This window comes from Pan paniscus, chromosome 1 (assembly GCF_029289425.2).
Source record: "Pan paniscus chromosome 1, NHGRI_mPanPan1-v2.0_pri, whole genome shotgun sequence".
Taxonomy (NCBI): domain Eukaryota; kingdom Metazoa; phylum Chordata; class Mammalia; order Primates; family Hominidae; genus Pan; species Pan paniscus.
The window spans coordinates 7,967,685-7,994,556 of record NC_073249.2 but is presented as its reverse complement, the minus strand read 5'-3'; the positions used below and the strand labels follow the sequence as shown (position 1 = coordinate 7,994,556).

The window sequence follows — 26,872 nt, the reverse complement described above, 5'->3', positions numbered from 1 at the left end:
GTCTCCCAGTAGATATAAAACACCTGAAACTGGTGATCAGCCCCCTTCCAGATAAGATCTCAGAAGTTGGGCGAGCAGGCTAAGCATGTGCACTAAGAGGCAAAATGGCGGCGTTTAACTGGTATATAATCTTCCTCCAGGAACACTCTGCTGGTAAGGGAAAAACGCCTCAAGTGAGCATGCACACAACTTCAGTAAACACACTGCGCACACAGCCCCTTCCAAGTGCTGACAGGCCACTGTATATGCGGACAGCCCGCTCCAAAGGAAGAATCAGGGGAGAAGAAATGCAAGCCCAAAAACCCTGCCAAGGTATAAAACCCCGCCAAGGTATAAAACCCCAGTCAAGGACCGGATGGGGCACTGGATCTCTCAAGTCACCCACCTGGTCCTCTGGCAAGTGTATTTTGCTTCCTTTTGTTCCTGCCCTAAAGCTTTTTAAAAAACTCTGACTCCTGCTCTAAAACTTGCCTGTGTCTCTCCCGCTGCCTTAAACCCACTTCTACCCCTTGGCCAAATTCTTTCCTTTGAAGAGGCAAGGATCGAGTTTCTGCAGACCCATACAGGTTCTCCACTGGTCACACCATCAAGTAAGCATTATCATTATTATTCCCATTTTACAGAAGGGAAAACTGAGTCTTAAAGTTATAAGCTTTCTTCCCCGAGTTCACACAGCTAATAAATACAAAAGGAGAATTTGAAGTAAGGCAGTCTGACTCTGGTTCTAAACCAAGTTTATAGTCTATTGATAGCTGTTGCCATTGTTAAAGCCCATGTCATATTTAGAATATAGTTCCAGAGTTGGCACATTGGAAATGACAGTATTACTTTAAAAAATGTGTTGAAGATGGGAGTTAAATTGTTTTGGAATTTGCCACTACATAAACTGTATAATAGGGGCAGATATGAGCAGTGTCAGATTAAGCAGAGACAGGCTCCGTGGCCAGGAAGGCATAACCATTTGCGGCTTAACACAGCCAAAAGGTCAGAAAGGGGGTTAATTAGAGGGAGCCAGGAAACGGGGCCTGAAGCAAGCCTTGGCAGTGACCTCCTAACTTTATCAGTGAAAAGAAGGTGATTTCACTCAGCCTGCTCAGTCCTAGGGCTGAGTAGCTTTTTGTGGAGATGACTGCATAGCACCCCTCTTTTCAAATACAGGGTGAAGGAAATCAAAATATCTCAAAACATCTTTCTCGGACATATTTTGAGATGGATGTTCAGAGGGCCAGCAGATAGAAGTAGCCATGCAAAGCTGTCTTTTGTGGGGGAGATACACATCTGCAGAGAAAATCTGCATTGATGCAGCCAGTCTTTCTCCAAGGGCCTCCCTTGTCCTCTTCCAGATCTAGGAAAGATTAACTGACTGTCGACACCTTTGAAGGTCTGAAAGAAACATTTACCATCTATTCTCTCTGAGGGCGGCTACCTGTGAGATTTCATCTACATAACAAGTGATCTTTGCTAGCCAGGGCTCCTCTTCTCTCCCTCCCATAATCACAACCTGTTTTGCCACAATCCAAGCCCCCATTCTTTCTGCAACCTCAAGCTTCTGAACCCCATTGGGGAGTTGCGATAACCACTCTGCAGTTTTCCCCCATGCACATGTTAAAAAATTTGTCCGCTTTTCCTCCAATGAATCTGCCTTTTGTCCACTAGTTTTTTTTTAGCACACCTTCAGAGGGCAAGAAGGAAGTTTTCTCCTGGCCCCTAAAAGGGTCACCAACCTGCTTTCTTCTTATGTATTTTTTTCTGCAGAGACAGTTTAACTGAAAGACACAAGTTTCTGGCACCCTTGCCAATTACTTTCTTTACTCCAAATTAATATGTTCTGCTCTGCTTTAGAGCAGAGCTGGGATGATATGATTATGAGCTGGGATGATGTGTATTTACATGCTGAGGGACGGGATGACTCTCAGTGTGTTAACCAAATCAGGGGTCTGAGTCTACAAGACCAGGCCAGGCCCTGGAGCACTGTGGATGGACCACAATGAAGCCACACTCACTAACTTCTTGGGAGGAAGACAAACCAGTCCCTGGCAGCCCCAGGCACTCTGCTCTGCCTCCCATTCACATCTTCTGAAACCAATTCAAATCAAATTGGAACTTTTATTTGAACAAGACAGAATAGATATCCTGAAGGTCAATGATTTTTTTTTTTTTTTTAACCAATGACTTTGCTATTATCTTGGTAGGGTTTGCTGAAGGCTTACCTTTCTTTAAATAAAATATCATTTTGGTGAGCTACCAGTTACGCGTGAACTGGACAACAGAACATCAAAGAATACTGGCTCCTTTGGAAATTTAAACACAATGGTCGATTCTAGTCATAACAATCCTTCCAGTGTGCTGACCATAAAAGAATAAAAAGCACAGGAGGACTTTGATCAACACACTCAATACGATCTCCTTATCAGATCGACAGGCTCCCCGGTTCTCAGGGCACCCAGACACACCAGATATCACTAACTCTTAAAGCAATATGCTACATCAGATGAGTGCACACTGCCTTGAAAATGTGAAGCACGAAATAATGCTTGGTAACTTACATTTTTCAAGAGCTTGATTTTCCAGAAATATTTGCCATATTTTTATGAAGTTTTAAGCGATGGTCTCTACTGAACTGATAACAATAATCTAATAACAATATATATTTAATTATTTACTGGCCTTTATTAGATTCTTATTGTTATCTTCTCACATAAGAAAAAAATGATTCTTTTTATACAGAAAAAGGGACATAAAGCAAAAATAACATAAGCATTCATGACCAAGAGAATACACTGGCTGAAGGTATAAACAATGATTAATGATGCAGGGAAGTTAAAAAAGTAGAGGGATACTTTCGTGTAGGGGGGTCTGAAGCACAGGTAGTTAAGAGACATACAAAATCAAGAAGATGGCATGGGTGGTCACTTTAAGAACACATCAAAATGCTTGGACCCTAGGAATTACACTTAACATCTCGTTTTCATTTTGGTAAAAATTCTCTGTTGGTGGGCCTGTTGATGAAAACAGTCAAACTCTGTAAAATATTTTAAGAGATTTATTCTGAGCCAAATATGAGTGACCATGGTCCGTAACACAGCCCTCAGGAGGGCCTGAGAACATCTACCGAAGTTGGTCCAGGTACAGTTTGGTTTTACATATTTTAGGGAGGCATGAGACATCAATCAAATACATTTAAGAAATGCATTGGTTTTGTTCAGAAAGGCGGGACAACTCAAAGTGGGGGCTTCCAGGCCATAGGTAAATTTAAACATTTTCTGGTTGACAATTGGTTGAGTTTATCTGAAGAACTGGGATCAAAGGAAATGTTCAGATTAAGATAAAGGATTGTGGAGACCAAGTTTTATTGTGTAGAGGAAGCTCTCAGATAGCAGACTTCAGAGAGAGCAGGTTTCTTATCAGACTTAAAAGGGTGCCTGGCTCTTGGTTGATTATCTCCTGGATCTGGAAAGGAAGAAAGGAAAACAAAAGGGAAAGGGAATTCTCTATAGAACATGGATTTTTCCCACAAGAGACTTTGCAGGGCAATTCCAAGGTATGGCAAGAAAATATATTTTGGGGTAAAACATTTTGATTTTTTCCCTTGCTATGCCAGAGTCAGACTGGAAAGTAAGTCACTATATAAAGGGTTAAATAAAACCCATCTGATAAGAATTTATGGTTTGCGGGGCATGACTTCCCAGACCCCTTAGAAAGGAAGGGCAAGATAAAAAAAAATCAGAGCTCAGTCCTCAGTTCCCTCTCTCGGCCAAAAAGCATTTCATAGAATGCATGTGCAGACCAACAACAGCAGCAAGTCCGACGGCGCTAGGAAGGCTCATTCCTAGAGTTGTCTGACTTGGCCATCTGGTAGGGTCCCATGTGCTAGGAAGGTTTGTTCCTAGAGTCCTCTGATTTGATGGTCATAGTTTTAGATATTAGCAATTTGGATAATGCGGGGAGGACATTGTCTGACCTGATGTCATAGCCAATTGTTTAAGGGGTGAGATGAGTCAGGCCTAGGGTTTAGTCTAAGAAAAAACATCCCAGATCAGATCTATTTTCTGAGCTATCATGATCCGGGTCCTTAACTGTGCCTTTCCTTCTGCTGTATCTGGTATAATATTTACAAGAAATGTCTAATGTTAAATAGTAACAAATATCATAAAGATACTCAAGATTTGGGCATCGAAGGTTATAGGTAGAATCAGAGGGCAGTAAACAACCCAATCAGCCAGAAAAAAAAAAAAAATCCTGCATGCATCATCATATTCTTTGATCAGACTTAATGTGTTTACCCTCCTTATTAAGGGTTATTTGAACCCCGTGAAACATCCTATTTGGAAATTGTGGGACCAACATTAAATTAGAATTTAATAAATGTAATCTCTTATGGCCAATTTATCTCTATAGGTATAGCATCCAGAGGGGGGTGTAAATTAAATGCGAGAAACACCTGGTCCTCAGTGTTTAGATTGATATAAACTTGTTAACAACAGACAAATTATTTTTCCCACCACTTTTGTATTGCACTATATGCTGGCATTTGGGAGGGAGGAGGTTTTGTCACAGGACAAGTCAGCTAATTCTACAGTGTCATTTTTTCCCTGGCAGGACTTCCTATGGCTGAGGGCCGTCAGAGTCAGAAGACTTACAGCCAATTAATTGTTCGAGGCCAGATAGGAATGGATGTGGATAGGCATTTGTAGTAACAGAATGTACTTAAAGTAAGAAATACCTAAAATTATTATTTTAAGTAAGAAGGCCAACAGAAAAACCAAAAGGAAAAGTTACAAGATCGACTTATTTTACCTTCTATGTGTTGAGCTTCTGTGAGCTTGGTTTTTGTTACAGACTTAGAGCAATTAGCTATACAAAACGTAAACATTGTTCCGAAAAATGAAAAAAACACAGAGACAGATTTAGCTTCACAACTCTTAACTGGGAGTATTATACCCAGTAGGCTTTGTTACAAAGTATTTTATCCTGTTAGTAAATATTTTCTTTTAATTTTACAATAAACAGGAAATTTTTATGGTTGGGGTGGAGGCAAAAGTGACACATGATAGTTTAGAAGGCAACTAAACTTGTTTTACCAGCGGTTTAGGTTTTTGTTGTACCCCCTTCATGATTTGGAGGGTTTGATCATGTCTTAATGTTATCCCTCAAAACTGGCCCTTACAGTCTTACACGCCCACCTCTTCTGCGATAGTCCCTGGGCCCAGAGGGAGGCAGCTTGCATAGTTGTAGCACCAAAGCATTCGCAGTGAAACAGATCCGGGCCCAGTGGGATGCCCTATGAGGGAGAGTCACATCTCTGGTCTTCGGAATACCGTGATTTTTGTTTCCTTGGAAGTATAACCAAAAGAGATAACTAATATTTATACTTTGACAATTTTAAGAGTAGTTTGTATGCCAGAACAGAAAAAGGAACTATTCCATTTGGGCACCAACTAAAAATATGATGAAAAATTATAAACTGGCCCTTTCTAGAGGATTATTGTTGGCAAGAAATAATGCTTTAATCTGCACTCAAAAAGTTAGAGCTGAAATCTAGTATTAAGTGTTAACGCTTTATCCTTGAAAATATTTTTAGCTGCCTTTTTTATTAAAGGGAATATGATAGCAAGGTCAATTTGTGTGCAAGGTTAGTTTTAGGCTTATTAAGCTTGCCTGATTATTTGCATAAAATACAGCAAGAAACTGGCCATATAGATTCCTTTTAAAGTTGGTTTTGCTGAAACTTTACCTAAAAATAGGCTATTTTAGCTTCAGTCTTGGCGAAATAACCAGTGTCTCCACTTGTTTAAAAAAACTATTATTGAACTTATGCAGACAACTATATTGCCATAAAATTACAATCTGAATTTTGGAGGACTCAGAAAGGTAAATTTGCTTACTAAAACATACTTTACCCAAATTAACTTAAAAAGATTTCCGTGACCCTTCTTTAACCAGAGCAGCAGCTTTTAAAACAAGATGTTTGTTTATCTTGGAAATGCCATTTAAGTAGAATTTAGCAGCTCCTCACAATTAGTCCTACAAAAGAGGTTCTCTGCTTATTAGGCAGCAAGATTTTATGTAAACTATTTTTATTTTATCATGGAACCTTTTGGGAAACATTATTTCCATAGTATAGGGGTAGCTTCAGTTAATATTCTATAACAAGGGAGTAAATGCCCTATCAAGTAGAACTTCCCTAGTTCAGTCATTGTTATTGAAAAGCACTCACAGTTTTTGCCATCAGCCCCGATAAAAGCTTCACACAAAAGGCTATGCAGTGGAGGATTTCCATGAGCAGATTTACATGTCCTCAGTTTTATAGTACCAGAAAGGGGAAAGCATCCCCCAGGTAGATAGAGCACCCATTTTCATAAGACATTTAGGTAAAAGGGTTTACAACTACCTTGCATAAAGCTTGTTTAAACATCTCACATTTTATAATTTTATTAACTTGTATATTTTCATGTTCTGGTCCCAGGAAGCCTTTTTTACCCCAAGACCATTTTACCTTTTCTGGTGAAAAGAGTTTGGTTCCCAGCAGGAAGCTGTATCTGTAAGATCTGTGAGGGACAGCAGATTTGATAAAGCTTCTTAAACAGATCTATGATTCTGTGGGAGGGGCACCCATGCAAAAGGGGCTCCCTTAACCTCCAAATTTACTAGGACCTGTGTAATGGACATTATTTGGTGGGAGTGTTCCTGGACCCAACAATTTAAAAATAGCAACCCAAATAGTTGGGTTGCTATTTCTTGTGGCCCAATAATGAGATGCAGATGAACTAGGAGAGGAAGAGAATTTTTGTTTTCTGCAACTGGTTACAGGGAGAAAGCCTGGAAATTATTGCCAGGCCAACTCAAAGTTACAAAGTCTTCCAGAGCTTATATATCGTCTAAGCTATATGTCTGCGTGTAAGTGTGCACTCATCTAAAGACATAAGTGATTAACATCTTTTAATGTACAACTAAGGTCTGAGTCCTGAAGATCTTCTGGAGCCTCACTAAATTTACTTAATCTAAATGGGTCTAGTTGCTGGGGTGATTACCCTTATCTTGTCACCTGCTAAATCATAAAGGTTTGGGGAGTTCCTTTACACCCCAATAAACTTGTTTGTGGAGGCCTGGGGAGTTTCTTCAGACCCCCAATAAAACTTGTTTAATCCTAAAAGGGTCCTGTTAAGAATTTCTTCATTATCTTCTCATGCTACAAGGCCCAGGAAAAGCCTAGGCGAAACTCTTGGTGGGCTCTTTGTTACATTCCAGCCTTTGTATAAGGATACTGGCTCAATCAGCTTTTGATGTTTAACCTAGCTGCTCAGTCAGTGCTGGGACAGTTGTAACGGAGGCCTGTGTTAATGAGGCCTGGCCTGCCACGGGAGGATATCCCAGTTATCAAAAAGCTAGTCCAACATGGCTTGCGTATGAAACATGCATCATCTGTGGTACTTTACTTGGTATTTTATAGGGAGAGTTGGGCAGTCCCCTTCTCAGGGCAAACAGACCTTATAATGGCACTGTCTGGCCCACCAGGCTGATTGCTTTCTCAGGGACAACCCCCTATGCATTTGGATCACATATACTCGGTGACTGTTTGGTATTGAGCTGTGGGCCCTGCATTAATTCAAACAAGCTCTTAATTCTGTAGAATTTAAAATTAAGAATTTTGTCCTTAAAGTGGTTATTTTTATAATCCACTAAAGAATTTTTTTTAATGAAGCTGAATGATACCAACCTACAAAATAGAGCAATTCCTTTACATTACACCCTTTGGTTTTAAATAGTTACTTGTTTTTATCCTTCCTCCATAGCGACTATTTTCTTGGTAACCACAGGACTCAGAGTTAACTTCTGTTGCTGTAGCTTTTTTTTTTTTTTAATCCATTTAGGTTTCTCTGTATAATTTCCTTCATTATAAAACAACTCTTAAATAGTTTCTTAACCAAAAACATTACATTTTTTTTTTGAAAAGTGACATCCTTGTGTTTTATAAAATTTTAACAAAAGCCTATTTTATGCTTCTGCTATTTTAACTTTTAGTAAGCCAAATTTCCAGTGAGGGGGAAAAAAAACCTGAGGGTTTCAAACATGACTTTAAGATTTTTAAATTACTGGGGAGTTTTGAGATTAAGTTTACCAAATAACTGTTTACCAAAGATTACCAAGGTTATGTAAATTAAAAAGCATCTGAGCTAGCTTTTTCCAATCTGATAAGCACTTACATTTTCTAAGTTACTTCATTAGAGCTCTTTAATGTATTTTGGTAGTAAAATATCACTTCTACATGACACATATAAAGACAGAGATATAATAGGCATGCAGAATAAAAGGCATGTTCAAAAGATACTTTATTTGCCTGTTTTCGAAAACCATTTTTCTCCCTTACTTTAGATAAGTAGTAAAAGTTACAGGAGCCAACAAAAGGTGAAGGAGAGAGCCATCATTTAAGGCCTTTTCAAAAGATTGAAAGAGTGTAAGATGTCAACCTGTAGAATGTTAAAGGAAACAGATTATAGATTTTTAAAATTTAAGAACTTTTTGCATTAAAAATAAGTCAATACCCGGGCGCGGTGGTTCACGCCTGTAGTCTCAGTACTTTGGGAGGCCGAGGCGGGTGGATCACCTGAGGTCAGGAGTTCAAGACCAGCCTGGCCAAGATGGCGAAACCCCATCTCTACTAAAAATACAAAAATTAGCCAGGCATGGTGGTAAGCGCCTGTAGTCCCAGCTACTAGGAAGGCTGAGGCAGAAGAATTGCTTGAACCCAGGAGGCTGACGTTGCAGTGAGCTGAGATCGCGCCATTGCACTCCAGCCTGGGTAACAGAGTGCGACTCTGTCTCAAAAAAAAAAAAAAAGAAAAAAAAAATTCAAACTTTGTAATAAAATCTTGTTTTAGCCAATTATTTAATTTTGTATTAGTGCATTTTTTCTAAATATTAAAGACCCATCTCTAGAAAGATTATGATTTCCTTTAATCATACCCAACCAAATTATACAACCCCTTTAAAAATTCCTTCTTGCTACCCTTATTATGACTTACATAGACCATTCACAATGGTTACACTCTCTGTTTTACCTTAAATATCTCTCTTTCTTGAATAACCCAGTTATCTTATTTTAGGGCAAAAATTCACTATACAAGATTTTTTCTTATATAAAATTAATTTCCTTTTACCTTCCTTACCAAAAATACCTCTTTATGTCTTTAACTTTCTTTACATCTCTTATTTCCTGATTTCTTTACCTTGTTTTATACATAACCCTTAAATAAGCTTTGAATTAGATGAAGATATTTTACCTTTAATAAGAACAGTTTTTAAAAAATGTTTTCCTATAATTCTTAAATTGGAAATTGCCCAGATACTTAATATCAATTAATATCCTAGATCCTAAATTATAACAAGTTTGTTTAGAAGCATTTATTTCATTACATTTACCTGATTAATTTAGTAGTCTACCTAGATTATTTACCAAAAAAAAAAAAAAAAAAAAAAACTGTGATAGCTGATGTTTAAAGCTATTTTCCTAATTAGCATTTTTATAGCTGGTAATTTCAGGTACTTAAGTAATAAAACTTATGCTCAAATTTAAGGGTACTTATACCAATAACTGAGTATTTAGCTGTCTTCATTTAAGCCAATAATATTTCATAAGCATATCCAAGCAAAGATCATTCTGTCTGGGGCTGGTTTTTATAGTTTATAACCCTTATGGCAAATTGTATAGTATTCTGTGGGAATGAACATGAAACTACTTGATCAATAGATGCAAACAAAATGCTAACAACTCTAAAGACATTGCTGATATTATTTTACCAATAATTTTAAAGCCGGCTTATTTGGTAAAGGTTTTACTTAAGTCACGCGAACTTGAAAAAGCATTTGCTGAGTCTCTTAAGTATCTGACTTTAAACACTTTTATATATTTTTAAGCCCATTATTTAGAGCTCTTTATATATTTTTAGTATTGAAAATATTATGTACATGCATATAAACATACAGACGTATTAGGCATGCCAATAGAAGCACATCACAGGGACTGATGAAGACCTTGTTTTTTTCCACTTTGTTTTAAATCTTACCCTAGGCAGTTGTCAGCTAAATGGCCTTACATTTGCATATTAAAGGCAACTCAGGTGAAAATCAGATAGCAAGATTACATCATAAAGTCAGAAGAGAAAGTCTGGTGTGCTACAGGGAAATTAAAATGAATTCAATTGCCAATTGAACATAAAATTATATGTCTATTATAAAGGCCGTTAAATATACACACACACACACACACACACACACACACACAAAGTTCTCATAGCTATTACTTCAGTACTTTAGCGATGAGACAAATACCAGCTTGCAAAAAAAATCACTGTTAGATAACAGTGGTTTTTTTTTTTTTTATCTCAGTAGAAAAGTAACAGATTTAAATCAGGCAGAAAAGAAAACAGAAAAGAAATAGAACCTAGGAACTCTATAGTTTGCAGGTAGACCTTACAACTTTTTCCCTTAATGTAAATGTGCACAAAGACCATATTATTTCCATTGTATATAAACTAGGGCAAGTAGAGGTGCCATAAAACCTACGGAGTACCTGAAAAGGGGACATTCTCCTTGTTTTCTTCTTATTCTTAGATTTGTTTCTAAGTAATGTCACTATTGTAAAACCTAAGATTGGTACTAGAAATATTTTTCAGACTCTATACTTGATGGATCACCTGGTGCCACCCAGATAGATAAAGTGGCTCATCTGGTTTTGTGGTCCCCACCCAGGAACTGACTCAGCACAAGGGGACAGCTTCCACTCCCCATGAGTTCATCTCTGACCCAACCAGTCAGCACTCCCACTCTCAGGCCCCTTACCCACCAACTATACTTGAAAAACCCTAGTCTCCAAATTTGACTTCAGTAATAATAAAACTCTGGTCTCCTGTTCGGCCAGCTCTGCATTAATCAAATTCTTTCTCAATTTCAATTCTCCTTTCCTGATAAATCAGCTCTCTCTGGGCAATAGGCAAAATAAACCCACTAGGTGGTTACACTACCATATTGCTCAAGATATCCTCAAGTAGAAAAATCTATTTGCATAACATCCAAAGACTTTAAGCAGCCTGAGTACTTCTAAGTGATGGTTCTGGTGCTTCATCCTTTTTCCATCAGTAACTCGCATAGATAATCAGGTGCATTATTTTAGAAGGTAATGACTATTCCTTTGGGCAGAGGTCAGAAGCAGAAAGGAGCCTGATTATCATCCTAAATTACAGTTTTCCTACATGTTCCTATATGCGCCAAATCGTACATGAAATAGTACTTCTGTCATAATTACCCAGGTACTTGTCATGTTTCAAACATTCAGGTTAAAAACAATGATCCTGAAAAGGAAAACAAATAGTTGATGGAGTGTCTCGTAGGTCAGACTCAGGTAAAACAAAAACAATGTTGGCCAAATATAATTCTTATTGATGATGGTGGTGGTAGTGCTTTATTCAATTTTTTAAATTATTATTTGTTTATGTGACACTCATAAAGCAATAATCTGAAACAAAATTATGTATCATGTGCTTGACACCATGAAGAAAGAAAAATAACAGAATTGATAGCCTTGTTATCTTATTGCAATACTCGGTAAAGATAAAGGGGAGCAGAAACTAAATGTTTTCAATATGCAAGATACCTACTTTTAAATAATTTTAAAATAATAAAGAAAAAGCCTAGTGGAAATCATGCACTTTGCTAAGACTCATTCTGTATTTTTTATCTTCCCTCATATTTATGACATCTCATCTAAGAAAACATAAAATAAATCCTTGGATCATTTTTTTCTCTCCTGATTCTTTGCAATAATTAATTAGCAGTAACTTTCATAATACTTTATGCAAATCTCCATTATAGTGCTATTAACATTATAATTATTTGCTTCACTGCCTGTCTCTCCCAATAGACTATATGCTGGTGGAGGGCTAGGATTGTCTCAATCTACTCCTCATATCCAGTTTCAGTTCCTGATACACAGCATGTGTTCACTAACGTTTATTATGCAACACAGTGACAGCTTGAAAACTCAGTTGTCTACAGGAGGGCCAGGCAAGAAACAAATTAATGAAAGCCAGGAATAAGATGAGGAGTCGGGTGACTGTCCCTCTTGAGAAGCTGTGAGTGGAAAAAAACACATGAGAAGTGTTTTTTTGTTTGTTTGTTTTTTGTTTGTTTTTTTCTATTCTCTCACTCAACAACAATTAACACAGATAACTTCTTTGACCTAATGTATGGGAATTTCTCCTCACCAACAAGCAAGCCATCAATTTTGCAGCAGACTGAAGCTGGATGTCCTCTAATTCAGTTCCACTCTGACACTCTCTTCCTGGAGATAGCGTCAGATCCCACAGGTTGAGGGCTCAGTCCCCAAGAATGCCCCTTGCTTCTGACGCGAATTGCAAGTCCCAGTTTATTTCACCTGTGCTTCTGACGGACCAGCTGGAAATTAGAGATCCCATGATCCCCTGCTTGAGTTCAATTAATTTGCTAGAGTGGCTTTCTGAACCTAGGGAACACTTATGCTTACTGGTTTATTATAAAGGACATTACAAAGGATACAGGTGAAGAGTTGCATAGGGTGAGGTATGGAGGAAGGGTTGTGGAGCTTCCATGCCCTTCCTGAATGGCTCCACCCTCCAGGAACTGCCACATGTTCAGCTATCCAGAAGCTCTCAGAACCCTATCCTCTTTTTTTTTTTTAAGCTTCATTATGTAAGCATGATTGACTAAACCTTTGGCCATTGGTGGTCAACTTAACCTTCAGCCCCTTTCCCCTCCTTGGAAGTTGAGGGGTAGGGCTGAAAGTCCCAGCCCTCCAATCATGCATTGGTCTTTTCAGGGTCCGGTCCCCATCCTGAAGCCACCTAGGGACTGCCAGCCATCAGCCAACTCATTAGCATACAAAAAGACATCACTTCGGAGATTCTAAGGATTTTAGGAGTTGTATGTTAGGAAATGGGATCAAAGACCAAATATATATTCTACAATATCACAGGAGTCCTTGACCAAACTAGATAGGCCAGGTCTGGCAGACTGTTGCTAGCTTTACCTCATCTTTCAATTTTTCTAGAGAAGTCAGATGTCTGAACATTAATGTGAAATTTTCCATGTTTAAAAAACACTGTGCAGGCCAACAAAACACATCCCCTACTCAGATTCTGCGCATAGGCCACCGATTTGCAAGTGGCATGTGCTCATATGTACTTCAGATCAATACATTCTAATACCGAGGCAACTTTTTTCTCAGTAATCTAAATTTAGGGAACTATTCTCAGAATTGCCCATAAGGTCTTATATAATCTGAACATCACAAGAGAACTCAAATGACTATAACCATAATCGTAGAACTGAACTGTGTCATTCACATGCTGTCATATCCATCACATTTCCAACTCATTCCAAGCAAATCCTCAGCTGATCCTGTGTAAGGGCTCACTCCTTCCCTATGTGCGTTCTCATCATTTGATGAACTTAACTTCGGCAAGGAGCTAGAAGACTTAGCTCTTGACACCACAGCATGAGATGGGAACTAAATTGGTATATGACTTGATTCTTGGGCACAGCAGTTTATGTTTTTAACCAACACTCATTCCAGAAGTAGACTACATAAGATAAGTAGCATACACAAATATGCATTTCTTAAACTACCGATTTAATAATTCATTCCCCAAATACTTAATGATTGCATACCATGTTACAGAATCTATGCTAGGGGTCAAGCACACAATATTTAGACACATGCACACGTATGTTTATTGCAGCACTATTCACAACAGCAAAGACTTGGAACCAACCCAAATGTCCAACAATGATAGACTGGATTAAGAAAATGTGGCACATATACACCATGGAATACTATGCAGCCATAAAAAATGATGAGTTCATGTCCTTTGTAGGGACATGGATGAAATTGGAAATCATCATTCTCAGTAAACTATCGCAAGAACAAAAAACCAAACACCGCATATTCTCACTCATAGGTGGGAATTGAACAATGAGAACACATGGACACAGGAAGGGGAACATCACACTCTGGGGATTGTTGTGGGGTAGGGGGAGGGGGGAGGGATAGTATTGGGAGATATACCTAATGCTAGATGACGAGTTAGTGGGTGCAGCGCACCAGCATGGCACATGTATACATATGTAACTAACCTGCACATTGTGCACATGTACCCTAAAACTTAAAAGTATAATAATAATAAAAAATAAATAAAACCAGCCCTGAAAAAAAAAAAAAGAAAAAGACAACCTGGTACCAAACCTCAAACGCTTTTACCCAACAGCAGTAGTTCTCAAAATTTGGCCCCCAGATCAGAAGCATCTGCATCGGCCACTGTGAAATTGTTAGCAACACAAATTCTTAGGCCCCGCCTCAGAACCTCAGATCTACTGAATCTGAGAGTCTGGGAACCAGGCTCAGCAATCTGCATTGTAATAAGCCCTCCAGGTGATTCCGATGCAAGCTCATGTCTGAGAAGCTCATGTCTGGAGAACATTTGGGGGTGGGGAACAGGGATAGAATTCAAATAAAAAACACAGGAGACTGATTTACACATAGTGGCCAGAAAAGCATCTCTTAATAGATGACAGTTGAACCTGAAAAATGAAATGGAGTCAGTCCTTGAAGGATAGGAAGAAGAAAACAGGATGAGTAGGGAAAACATTTCAGGGAGAAGCGGCACACAGCAGTGACCTCGTGCAGACAAAGAAGTCAGCGTATGCAAAGAACTGATCAGAAGACCCTGTGGCTGGAGCCCAGCAAATGAGAAGAGAATGTAATAAGATAAGATTGAATCAATGACTCTGGAGTAGATCTGAGGTGCAGAGATGGCAGGAAGCGAAAGGATGACCCTGACGGACAAGAGCTGAGGCTGAGAATGGGGAAAAGTTTATGATTTCAGAAGGGAGAGAGTCACTCTGTAGCTGACCGAGGCTGAGATAGGCAGGGCCAGAGATTTTGGGTGTAAAAACTTCCTAGAAAGTGCCTTTAGCTATAGTTATTTGCAGACAGAATTATCGTGAATAATTAATCAGAAGACTTCTGAGTTTTTGAAAGACTGTACTATCCAATAAACCACATTTTCAAGCTTCAAGCCCCTGCCAGTCTTCAGATTGCAAGAGAACCCTGGGCCCCAAAGCTTATGCTGACTATATGCAGTGCCAAAAGCAGCATATTCTGCAATGTCCTTTTTTGGGTAAGGTCATGAATAATGTGCTAAGAACAATCTCTTGAAGGGATGAGACAGAGGGCACAAAGAGAGCGAACAATGGAATTCCTTCCAGAAGGCAGAATCAGGCCCCATGGAGTAAACCCCATATTCTCTACTGCCAGCGATGGGAATCTGTTATTCTTGACCAGTAAAATGTGTTAATTGCTATGAAATACTTTCTGGTCTGTGTTTCCCATCCTCTTCCTCTCCAAATGAGAGTTTTTATTACAGTTTCCTGTGCCACTGCTCCATTGAATATGGGGTAATACAGCGCATGGATAACCTGTCTTTTAGTTTATCAGTCACCAAAATAAGAAAAGCAATACACAGACCCGGGGGGGAGGATGTGAATGACGCAGGCATTCTAGACTTCAGTTCAGATGCAGTAACTGGTTAGATCTTCGGGCTTGCCTCCTTTTGGGAGCAGGTGAGTGTGTTATGTGTGGGGTGAAGAATACATACAAATACGTGTTTGGCCGGGGGCAGACTGAAGCAGATTGTTGGATTTCCTCCAGTATTCGTTCTTCTCATCTTTCAATGTAAATAAAGTCACCAACTTCTGACTGAGCATACGCCACCTGGGATAAATGCCAAATTTCCCAGCCTTCCTTGAGATTCGGTGGGGTCATGTGACTAAGATCTGGCCAATGTGGTAAAAACGAATGTGTCATGTGGCATCATCCAGGAGATTTCCACAGGGACAGCTGTACTCTTTGGTCCTCCTCTTTTTTTTTTTCTTGAGACGAGTCTCACCCTGTCACCCAGGCTGGAGGGCAATGGCGCAATCTCAGCTCACTGCAACCTCCACCTCCTTGGTTCAAGCGATTCTCATGCCTCAGCCTCATGAGTAGCTGGGATTACAGGTGCGCACCACCACGCCCAGCTAATTTTTTGCATTTTTAGTAGAGATGGGGTTTCACCATGTTGGCCAGGCTCGTCTCAAACTCCTGACCTCATGATCCTCCCGCCTCAGCCTCCCAAAGTACTGGGATTACAGGGATGAACCACCACGCCCGGCCTGATCCTTCTTTTATATTTCCCCTTCCTCTTTCCTGCTGTCAGTTACCCAAATATTACCTCGGACAAAGAGCCAGGTCTGTACTCCTGGGTTGGTGTGGTCATGGAAGCTGGAAGGGGCAACTGAAAACATCTTGGAGCAAAGCCTTCAGACTGCATGTCTTCAAGACTCTTGTGAAAAAAATGAAAACTGTTTATTTGGAATTTCTGTTATTTACAAATGACCTTATCTTAACCAGTATGGACTCTTGGCCACTAAAAGTAGCTTAAATTTTACTCCAAATGCACTAGCAACCCATGAGAGGGTTTCGAGCATTGAGCACAATAGGCTCTGCTGTGTTACAATACTTTTAACTCTGCAAGGAATGATGAGAAAGAGGATGGGTGTATAGGCCATGTGGAAAATGGCGCCGGCAAATATGGTGGATTCAGGAGGGATGAAGGGGGGACATTTTTGATAGGTTTTAGAGGTAACATAGTATTTTTTGATAAATTTGATGAGATTGAAGAGAAGAGAAAAATAAAATATTATCTATATCTCATGGATAATACAAGTGATACTTATTTTTATCAAGTTAGTTGACAAATAGAAATTTCTCTGGGAAATTGGAAATATATGCATGGCAGATACTCACTAGGGTGGCTCCCATGATTCCCGCCCCAGCATCAGTATCTTTGTGCAATCTCCTCCCCTCGAGTGTGTGCTGGACCTGTGGCCTGCTTTCAACAAGAGAATATGGCAAACTTGATGGGGTTATCACTCCCCTGACTATGTTATGTTATATCACAAAGGTTAGGGGATTTTGTAGATTTTGTTCGAGCCCCTATAGAGTTAATAAAAAGGAATATATATACTGCATGGGTCTGACCTAATCAGGCCCTTTAAAAAGCATCTTTCTCTCTCTCTCTGTCTCTCCCCCCACCTCCCCACCTCCCCAACACACACACATAGAGTGAGAGAGAGAGAGAACTAGGCCAAGAGCCCAATGAGCAGAGGTAGAAGTCAGAGACTGCAGGCAGCAATTACTCTCTCTCCATTGCTGGTTTGGAGGAAGCAGGCCACCATGACTTCTATAGCTGCAAGGAGATGAACTGTGCCCATAACCTGAAGAAGCCAGGAAGTGGATCGTTCCTCTCAGAGCCTTCACATAAGAATGCCACCTGGTTGACATCTTCATTTCAGCCTTGTGAGACCCTAAACAGAGGACCTAAACTGTCCCCAGACTCCTGACCTCCTGACTCACAAAAACTGTGAAGTAATAAACGGGTTTTTTTAAGTCACTAAAAAGTTTGTAGTAATTTGCTCTGCAGCAATAGGATACTATACATACATTTATACACACATGTAATATATATGTTTTATACATTAACATGTAAATGTCAATGTAGAAAATGATATACATGTATCTATATGTGTATGTTCCTTAAGTTTATCCTCCTTAAGAAAATCAAGTCCTTTTTTCATCCACAAGTGCCTGTGAATGTGACAATGTATGTCTATGTATGTGTGTTTCTTTTTTTTTTTTTTTGAGACAGAGTCTCACTCTGTCTCCCAGGCTGGAGTGCAGTGGCGCCATCTTGGGTCACTGCAACCACTGCCTCCTGGGTGCAAGCAATTCTCTGCCTCAGCCTCCCAAGTAGCTGGGATTACAGTCACCCACCACCACACCCGGCTAATTTTTTTGTATTTTTAGTAGAGACGGGGTTTCACCATCTTGGCCAGGCTGGTCTTGAACTCCTGACCTCGTGATCCACCTGCCTCGGCCTCCCAAAGTGCTGGGATTACAGGCATGAACCACCCGCACCTGGCCTGTATATGTGTTTCTTTAGGCTATAATTGAAAACAGAATATTGTTACTTTGACTTTACTGATGGCTAGTATAAGATGAGGTCATTTCTTAGTTATAAAATTAGGAATTTACCTATTAAACAGAAGAAATTCAATTGTGTTTCATATATGTACTTGTTTCTTTGTAAGAAATCGGTTATGTTTCTTCCTATGTATGTTCGTATGCGTGTGTGAGTGCATTTATAACAAGCATCCTCAATGCTTAGGAGGGTTCTCAACCAGCCAATTTCTGACATTACCTCAACTGAGAACAGACAGCTGCAGCAATAAAAGAATATACTCAAATCTTGGTGGGTATCTTAGAGACATCCCTGATGAAATCTCACAATGACTCTGGGATAGCTACCCTGGGCTCCCTTTTCAGAAGGGCCACCGTCCATCAGCATGGTGGGAGATCACTATGGCCATTGACTAACAGAGACAGCAGCAATCTCATATTCTGCTTTTGGAATTCTCTTGACGTGCTAATTCCATATTATCAAATATATCACGGGTATCATTTAGACTTTTCTGTACAATGTGTTCCAGTCACCACTCCGACTTTTGCTTTCAATTATTTCCCAAAGATTTGAAATAACAGATAAACTTAATTTTCATTTATATGCCTTTCTCTACTGCCTACTTCCTTTTATTTGTCAAATGGATGATAACTCTTTAAAATTAAAAAATACATATTTTAGAAGTAAAGTCTGCATGAATCAACCTTGAGTTTTATAATTAGGTACAATCATGATTTAATGTGTTTAGATTCTAGACAACTTCTCAATCATCCTAAAGAGATACACATTAGCCTTATACGGAGACAGAAACAGAGAAAGAAGGCCTGCAAATCTCTTACGCATTTATTTTTATAAACATATATTATAAACTTACTATGTATCTGAGGCACCGTGGTGGGGTGTATAGTCTATGACCTCAAGGCTACCATGTTGTCATGGAAGAGGCAGCCTGGCAGAGCAATGATGCAATTACAAATAAGAGCTGATGTGCAAAAGGCTGATGGAGATCTGGAGGGAGCAGTGCGGAAAGTGACTTGCTGGGCAGTAGGAAAGATTTCACTCTATTTTTGTAGCACAAACACAAAATCACCCCAGTTCCTGGGGTAAAAATTATTTATGTTGCATTTTAGGTAAACCAATAGTATTCTTAACAGTCTTTGATTTCTGTTTTCTTCTTTAAACTCTACTGCATCCAAGCCTACAGAGGACTCAATAGTAGAAGCAATAATATCATCATTTTAGGATAGTGAGACGTGATTGGTGATAGGAATAATCTAATTAGACAAGCAAAACACTCGGGAGTCATTTAATATCTCAATGTAGGCACCATCAGTCCTATAAACTTTAATCATCAGGAAAAAAATTATTGCTTTGCTGCACACTTTGTGATAATAGCCGTGAGTCATTAAAGTAAGGTTAAATTATGTTCATTATGTTCTATTTAAAACGGAAAGAAACATACCATATTTAGAAATCTTTCTGTCCAATGAGTTATCTTTAAATACTACCTAAATAGGTGACCGTTTCAAAATTTCATTTATCAAATATGTCATTTGTTCATAATGTTGGAAAAATAAAATGCCAACATACTAAAAAAAATCACATTACATTTAAATAGTCGATAGTGGTCTCTAAAGTTTTTTCCTAATTTCTCACCATAATTCCATAAGGCAGACATTGTTTCCATTGTGCCACTGAAGCAACGGACACAGTCACTTAACCTTAGTCATGTAAGTCACCCAGTTCTTTTAACTCCTATAAATGCTCTTTCATTTATCCATCTATTAATTCAATCTACTCATTTATTGAGCATTCGTATGACCCACGGTTTCATAAAATAAAATGGCAGACAGTTTAGGTAAGCCTGTAAATCTACAATTATAACATGATTCAAAATTTTTCTGGAGGTGGATTTTCTAGTAACAAGTGATTCCTAGAGGATTTTAACTCACTTTACAATGAAATACTACCTGCCATTGAATTACACCAGGGAATACTTTGGGTATTTTGAGAGATAGATGGATTAAGTCTGTACCCTATCCGTGAGTGACACAGGTCCACGAACGGGAAGAACTCCAGCTCTCTCTCTATGTTCCTCACATAACCAGATACTTTAAATGACTTTGTAATTTTTTGTTCATCTCTCAGTTCAGCAGGTGAAAAAACAAAACAAAACAAAAAAATCAAATCAGTCAGAGCTAACGCATCCTGTGGAGAAACAAAAGGATTGACTCTGTTTCTTTCTTCAATGGCCTGTTTGATATTGTGTAGATTTAGTGTCTGTGCTCTTCTTAAAATATTCCACTTAACGACCCAAAAAGAAGAGCATTACTTTCACTATTTAATAAATGGAAAACTGTGGAATAGAAAGGTTAAGTGAGCTGATTATGCTCAGACAAGTCCTTAGCAACACAGCATTTCTCTGCCAGAGATTACATGAGAAGTTGCTTTTCCATGATTCCCATTGTTTATGCAGTCATTCTGTGTTGTCAAGGCACTTTTTGATTTTTGTCTTCTGTTTCCTAATTCTGCCAAGTTATTCTTTTTTTAAAAAAGGCACAGCACTCATGGCAATCTAAAATCCAGAGTTTTTCTTGGCATCACCGATTATGCTTTTGGATGAATGAACACACCGACTTGGATAAGGAAAATGCAAAAGAAAAATAGTAAAATGGTAAAATAAGAGAAGTATTATGTTCAATATTTGAAATAATTACAGTCACTCAGGAAAAAAAATAAGAGCATCTTAAAATCCATTAGCTAACAGGACTAGGAGGGCAAAGAACAGCATGAAACAGCCATTGGAATTTGTACCTTTTCTTTAAACTCACAGAATAAATTAAGATACCATTCGTAGTTTAAGGCTAGGGGGATAGCAAATTGGCCTCACATTAGAAAGAATTGTCCAGGCTTTGAATTGATAGCCCAAAGACAAAACAAATCTGGTTGTGTGTCTAAAGTCAGCCTTGATTTTGATGTCAGTTAATTTGCTTGTGACTTTGAAAACTTTAAATTGTTGCCATCTTTAACCCTTGAGAAATGAGTCATCTGTTTCTGTAAAGTAGAAAAGGACAAAATCAGCAAGAAAGAAAATTTTATTTTCAAAGTTCAAAGAGAATGCAATAAGTAGTGGAGATGACTTACCAGTAACTGTGCTATTGTTTTTCTCAAGAGTTTGAAATACTCTCTTAAGGAACACAAAAAGCAAACAATTTTAAGAATAATTGTAGAAGTCAGGTTTTCTTTCTCTCAAATTTTTGCAACAAGAGAAAGCCGAGGAATTTGCTTGGCATAACTAGAAAGGAAAGCATAGAGCAGCTATTGCAATTTTTTTTAAAGACATGATTAGACCACCTTGGTATCTTCAATACAGTTTCCAAATTATTTTCCTTGTAATAAATAATTCATGATCAATATTATCATCCTAATTTTTCAGGTGCATAAACTGAGGCCCATAGGTTTTTATATCGCTCACCAAAGTGACTGGTTTCCAAGGTGAAGGTCTAGGATCTGAGCCCTACTCTGTGACTCTGTGAACTCCATCCTCTGACCTCTACTCTAGCTCACTTCTTCCAGTGAATCTTCATACTTTGATTGCCTGCATTGTACTTTCTTTTCCTATACAAATAAAGATGGCTTGCCTGTCTTACTTAGGTCACGGAGTTGTTATATATATCAAATATCATAATGTATGTAAACATGGTTTAGGAATTTAATAGTGAAGAGTTTTTATTTTAATGCATATAGAAAGCATGATTGATTAGTCTGAAACTGGTTGTTTGGATTTAGAGCAGCTATTTTAGTGGTAATCTGAAAACTACCTGCCAAACACGGTGGCTCATACCTGTAATCCTACAATTTTGGGAGATCAAGGCAGGAGGATTACTTGAGCCCAGGAGTTCAAGACCAGCCTGTGCAACACAGTGAGACCCTGGTCTTTACAAAAAACAATTAGCTGGGCATGGTGCTGTGTGTCTGTAGTCCCAGCTACTCAGGAAGCTGAGGCAAGAGGATCACTTGAGCCTAGGAATTTGAGGCTGCAATCAGCCATGATAGCACCATTGTACTCTAGCCTGGGCAAGGAGCAAGACCTTGTCTCTAAAATAAAAAATAAAAAGAAAATTACTAACCTTTGCTTCCTGCCCCTACCACCACTTACTACCCTCCCATAGTCAAGCTGGAGAATTCCAGAGTTTTATAGTAAATCTTCCCTATATTCCCATTCTTCCAGGACACACTCAGCTACCACGCCTACCCATACTTTACCTGGAAGAAGGATGAGTGTGAAAGCACCATTCATGCTTCAGATTGCATTTTAACCTAACACTCATGATATTCAGAGTTTGACCAGTCAAAGATGCAAATCATTCCCAAATGTGCTGGGTTCCTGTGTTTAATGAGAATTATAGGACTTGCTATCCACCTTGAGGTCTGCTGGAGATAAACCAAAGAAAAATATGAGCAACAGCTCTTTTTCATGAATAGGTTGAAAACTTGCCCAATAATTCTTAGCAGTTCTAGGACAAGACCCAATTTTCTACTTGCAGCCTTGTTTGAGGTCCCAGGTTGAAAAAATTAAAAATCAGATACTGAAGCACCCCACCACCTTGATTCACAAATGCAGTTTCTATGTGTTACAACCAGAATCAGGATGCAAGAAACTTCAGGACAAGAAAACTTGACTTTGTCCATACTGTGATTTTGTCAGAGATTAATGCTTCTGTTCCCAATACCAAGTAAGAAATTGATTGGTTCAGATCCACAGAATGAGAATGAGGAGGCACTGATGCTGCTGAGAACTCAGTGCATTGCATGTCACACCTAAAGCACACATTTATTTTTAAAGATCTCAACTCAATCATTCTATTTGCCAGGCACTGGGCTGTGAGCTTTCTATGAAGTATTTTAATCCTTAACAAACACTTTTTATGTGGGGGCTATCATTTTACACATGAGGAAACAGCTAGTGGATCCAAAGCTAGAACACACCCCAACACTGGGCTATTTGCAAAAAGTTAGCAAAAAGTACGTATCTGGGGACAACTGCTTCCTTCTCCCCTATGCCTTTGTGATCAGAAGGAGTATTTCTATGAGAGGTGGTCCTGTGAGTGTATGATGAACACTTAAAAACAAACTATAAAGCTCCTTCTAGTGTGTTCAGAAGCGAAAATGTTTTCTATGTGTTACTAGACTCCAATTCACAGAATTTTGTTGTTGTTTTTTTTTTTTGAGACAGAGTCCCAAACTGTCACCTGAGCTGGAGTGCAGTGGCGCAATCTCGGCTCACTACAACCTCCGCCTCCCAGGTTCAAGTGATTCTCCTGCCTCAGCCTCCTAAGTAGCTGGGATTACAGGCACCCACTACCATGCTTGGCTAATTTTTTGTATTTTTTGTAGAGACAGGGTTTCACTATGTTGGCCAGGCTGGTCTCGAATGCCTGACCTTGTGATCCACTGGCCTTGGCCTCTCAAAGTGCTGGGATTACAGGTATGAGCCACTATTCCTGGCTCACAGGAAATCTTAGAAGGGAGATATATGAGAAAAGAGAAGGGATCATTGTCTCCTATTACACATTGGAAGCTATAACATTCTCTAGCATTTTTATAACATAACTGAAAGCAAAGCTTAGAAGTCAGTGGTGGGAGATGAGTTCGCTGCTACAGTGTAGATACTTCAGCCATCACACATTTGGATGGGACTTGTCTGGTTCTCTGAGTGCCAGCTTCCTTGGTCAAGGCTCCATGAATAGCCTCCTAGGACTCCACACATACAGAAGAGGTCAACCACTGCAGAGGGAAGACCAGGCTTTATTCCAAGGTTTATGAGTTGTTGCAGGCCTCAAGATGCTTGGAGACTAGGAAGGGAAGTGGACATCTGTGTCAATGCCAGAATGCTAGCCAGACCATGATAAATACCATAAGAGGGCACTAGGGAAATACAAGCATTCACAAAAAGGAGTGTGCAGAGCCACGGTGGAGGGAAATCCACCACAGAGCAGGGAGAGGGGCTTCAGCTGTCACTCAGAGTTACACCTGGAAAAATCAGATGTCTACGAAGACTGAACTTTATTTAGCGATGGGAGCAGCAATAGTTGGGGAGGAGGAAAAACCATTGCAGGAAAAAGGAACAGCTACAATCAAACACATCAAGACGGAATGTATGGGACAAGTGCAGAGGCCCATTTAGCTAAGAAGAATAGTGAACGAATAAGAACAGCTAAACATTTAAAGAGCAGTGATTCTTTTTGCAAGTAATTTACATGCAGTATCTTATTTGGTCTGCTATAAAGTAGGTGCTATCAGTATAAGGCAAGAACTATCACTATAGCCACTTTACAAATAGGACCTCGGACTTACCACCTTTCTATGAGAGGAGTTCCTGTGAGTGTATGATGAACACTTAAGTCAACTGGCTAATCTGCCTAGACAGTAACAGAGCAGATGCAGCCTGCTCCCAGGTCCCCTTTGTTATTATGACTTCCTTTTAAGTACAATATGGGAGATAAGGTTGTGAAGGGGAGTTGTGGCCAGAAGTCAAGAGTCCCGGAACATTATCCTAAGATAGGATCGAGAAGCATAGAAAGCCTTGAAAATGTTCAACAGGAGTTAGATATGATCAGAGCTGAGCTTTGGAAAGACCGAAGCTACCCAGGACATTGTTTTAAAAACTGAGTTACTAGTTTGCTTGCTTGCTTAAGCCCCCACTTCAAGGATGAAGGGAAAAGTGCTGATAGTTATTTCTGGGTCAGTGTCTTCTGAGCCAGAATCCTCAAGTGCATTTCCCCACTCCCTCTAGACTCATTTTAGTTGCCTAGAAGAGTCTTACAAAGTTTTCTAATTGGCTGAGGATCCTAAACCCAGAAACAATAAATGAAAGTCTGAGATTTGGGCTCAATCAATGTCACAGGAAAGAAGGCACTGGGGCTTATATTTTTACATAAAGATGCTGCATTTGGGGTAGTCAAAGCTCACACATTCTGCCGTCAGCCCCATTACAGGAAATGGTGGGCCTTGGATATGGCTGACTGTAATATTAACTTTATGAGGAAACAGACTCTGCTGTGAAGACTTATGACCTGAGGGAAAGATGGACAAACAGAAGACCAAGGCCTCACGGTGGGCTCCTCTGATAGCCTCCTGTGCTGCTTTCCTCCTCAGAAATACTGAGGTTGGACGTGAGGCACTCTTCAGCAAAAGGACATTTCTGCCTTTCCAGCACTAAAATGGCCATGAGTAAAATTGATATGTCACCGTCTCACCAAAGTGAAAAACTGAAGCGGACTCCTAAGGCCATGCATGGAGCAAAACTGTTTATGCAAGAAGCATTTACTGAGCACCTGCTGTGTGCTCTGCTTGATTGACTTGGATGAGAACCATGAACAATATGAACAAGTGCCCTGCCCTCAACGGTCTTACATTCTAGTGCAGGAGGAAAGACACCTGTAACAATCAAGAGATAATAAAATGTCTGTGAAAGTAAAATCAGATCAGGTCATAAAGTAACAGAGCAGTAGGCTACTCCACAGAGCTTGCCAAGGAAGGCCTCCCTGAAGAGGTGATGTGTGAGCAGACACTGGAGTGACGAGAAGAAGCCAGCGTGCAAAGGGCCAGGCAAGCACATCTGATGGAGAGAGTTCAGCAAGTATAAAAGCCTCAAGGCAGGGAATGTGTTTCCCATGTTCAAGGAAAATAAGGAACAGGAGCCTGGAGCGTAGACAGGGATGGCGTGTACAACAGAAAATGGAAGTAAAGGGGGCCCCACTGGCCAGATCATCTAGGGCCATATTTATAAATTTGGGTTTTATTGTAAATGTAAGAAGCCCCTTGAGGGTTATAAACAGTGATGCGACTAATGATATTAATAGTATTAAAATAGGACTGTGCATGTTGAGTGCAGAATGAATAGCACAGAAGCAAATGTGGAGACAGAGAGAACACTCAATTGGGTACTGCAGAAGTTCAGGTGAAAAAGCCTGGTGGTTTTGACTAAAGGTGGCAATGGGGAGGTAGAGGAATGAGGAGATTCAAGATACATTTTTGGAGACAAAGACAACAAGACTTCCTAGTTGACTGAAAGGGAGGTGGGAATGGAGAAAGAGAGAGTGATTAAAGCCAATTACTAGGTCTTAGTCTTAAGCTTAAACAACTGATTGGAGAGTGTCATTTGCTGAGTCAGGGAAAAGTGGGGAGGAAAAGGAGGGTCGAGAAGAATCCAGAGGTCCAACTGAGTTGCCTTATGTTTGAGATGCTTACTGGTAAAAAGACAGATATGTGAATTAGGTAGTTGGATACATAAGTCAGGAGTCTAGGATAGGAAAGGCATGGTGGCTCATTCCTGTAAGCCCAGCACTTTGGAAGGCCAAGGCAGGAGGATTGCTCGAGGCCAGGAGTTCAAGAAAAGCCTGGGCAATATAGTGAGACCCTGTCTCTACAAAAAAGATAGAAAAAAAATTAGTTGGGTGCGGTGACAGGCATCTGTAGTCCCAGCTATTTGAGAGACTGAGGCAGGAGGATAACTTGAGCCCAGGAATTTTAGATTGCAATAAGCTAGGATGATGCCACTGCACTCCAGCCTGGGCAACAAAGCAAGACCCTGTCTCTAAAAAAATTAAAAAGTAAAAAAGAGAAAAGAAAAAGAAAAGATTCTAGGAGACAGCTGAGATTGTTGAGGGTTAGAGACATAAATTTGGGAATCGTAAAAATTTGGATGCATTTGAAGCCATAGAACCAGCTGTGATCACTCAGGGAGAGATTAAACATAGAGAAACAACCAGGGCCCAAGA

At 39.5% G+C, this 26,872-nt stretch overlaps 1 protein-coding gene across 8 annotated transcripts in view; it reads right to left on the bottom strand.

Annotated features, from left to right (window-relative positions):
- RGS7 (regulator of G protein signaling 7) overlaps positions 1-26,872 on the bottom strand; it is a 591,371-nt gene that overhangs the window by 385,673 nt on the left and 178,826 nt on the right. The window contains exon 1 of one of the 8 annotated variants that reach the window (XM_063594528.1): positions 1-26,872. This exon is cut by the window's left edge and continues 17,482 nt beyond it. The exons of the other annotated variants lie outside the window; for them this stretch is intronic. The gene's annotated coding sequence lies outside the window, so the exon portion shown is untranslated. 8 annotated transcript variants of the gene reach the window in all.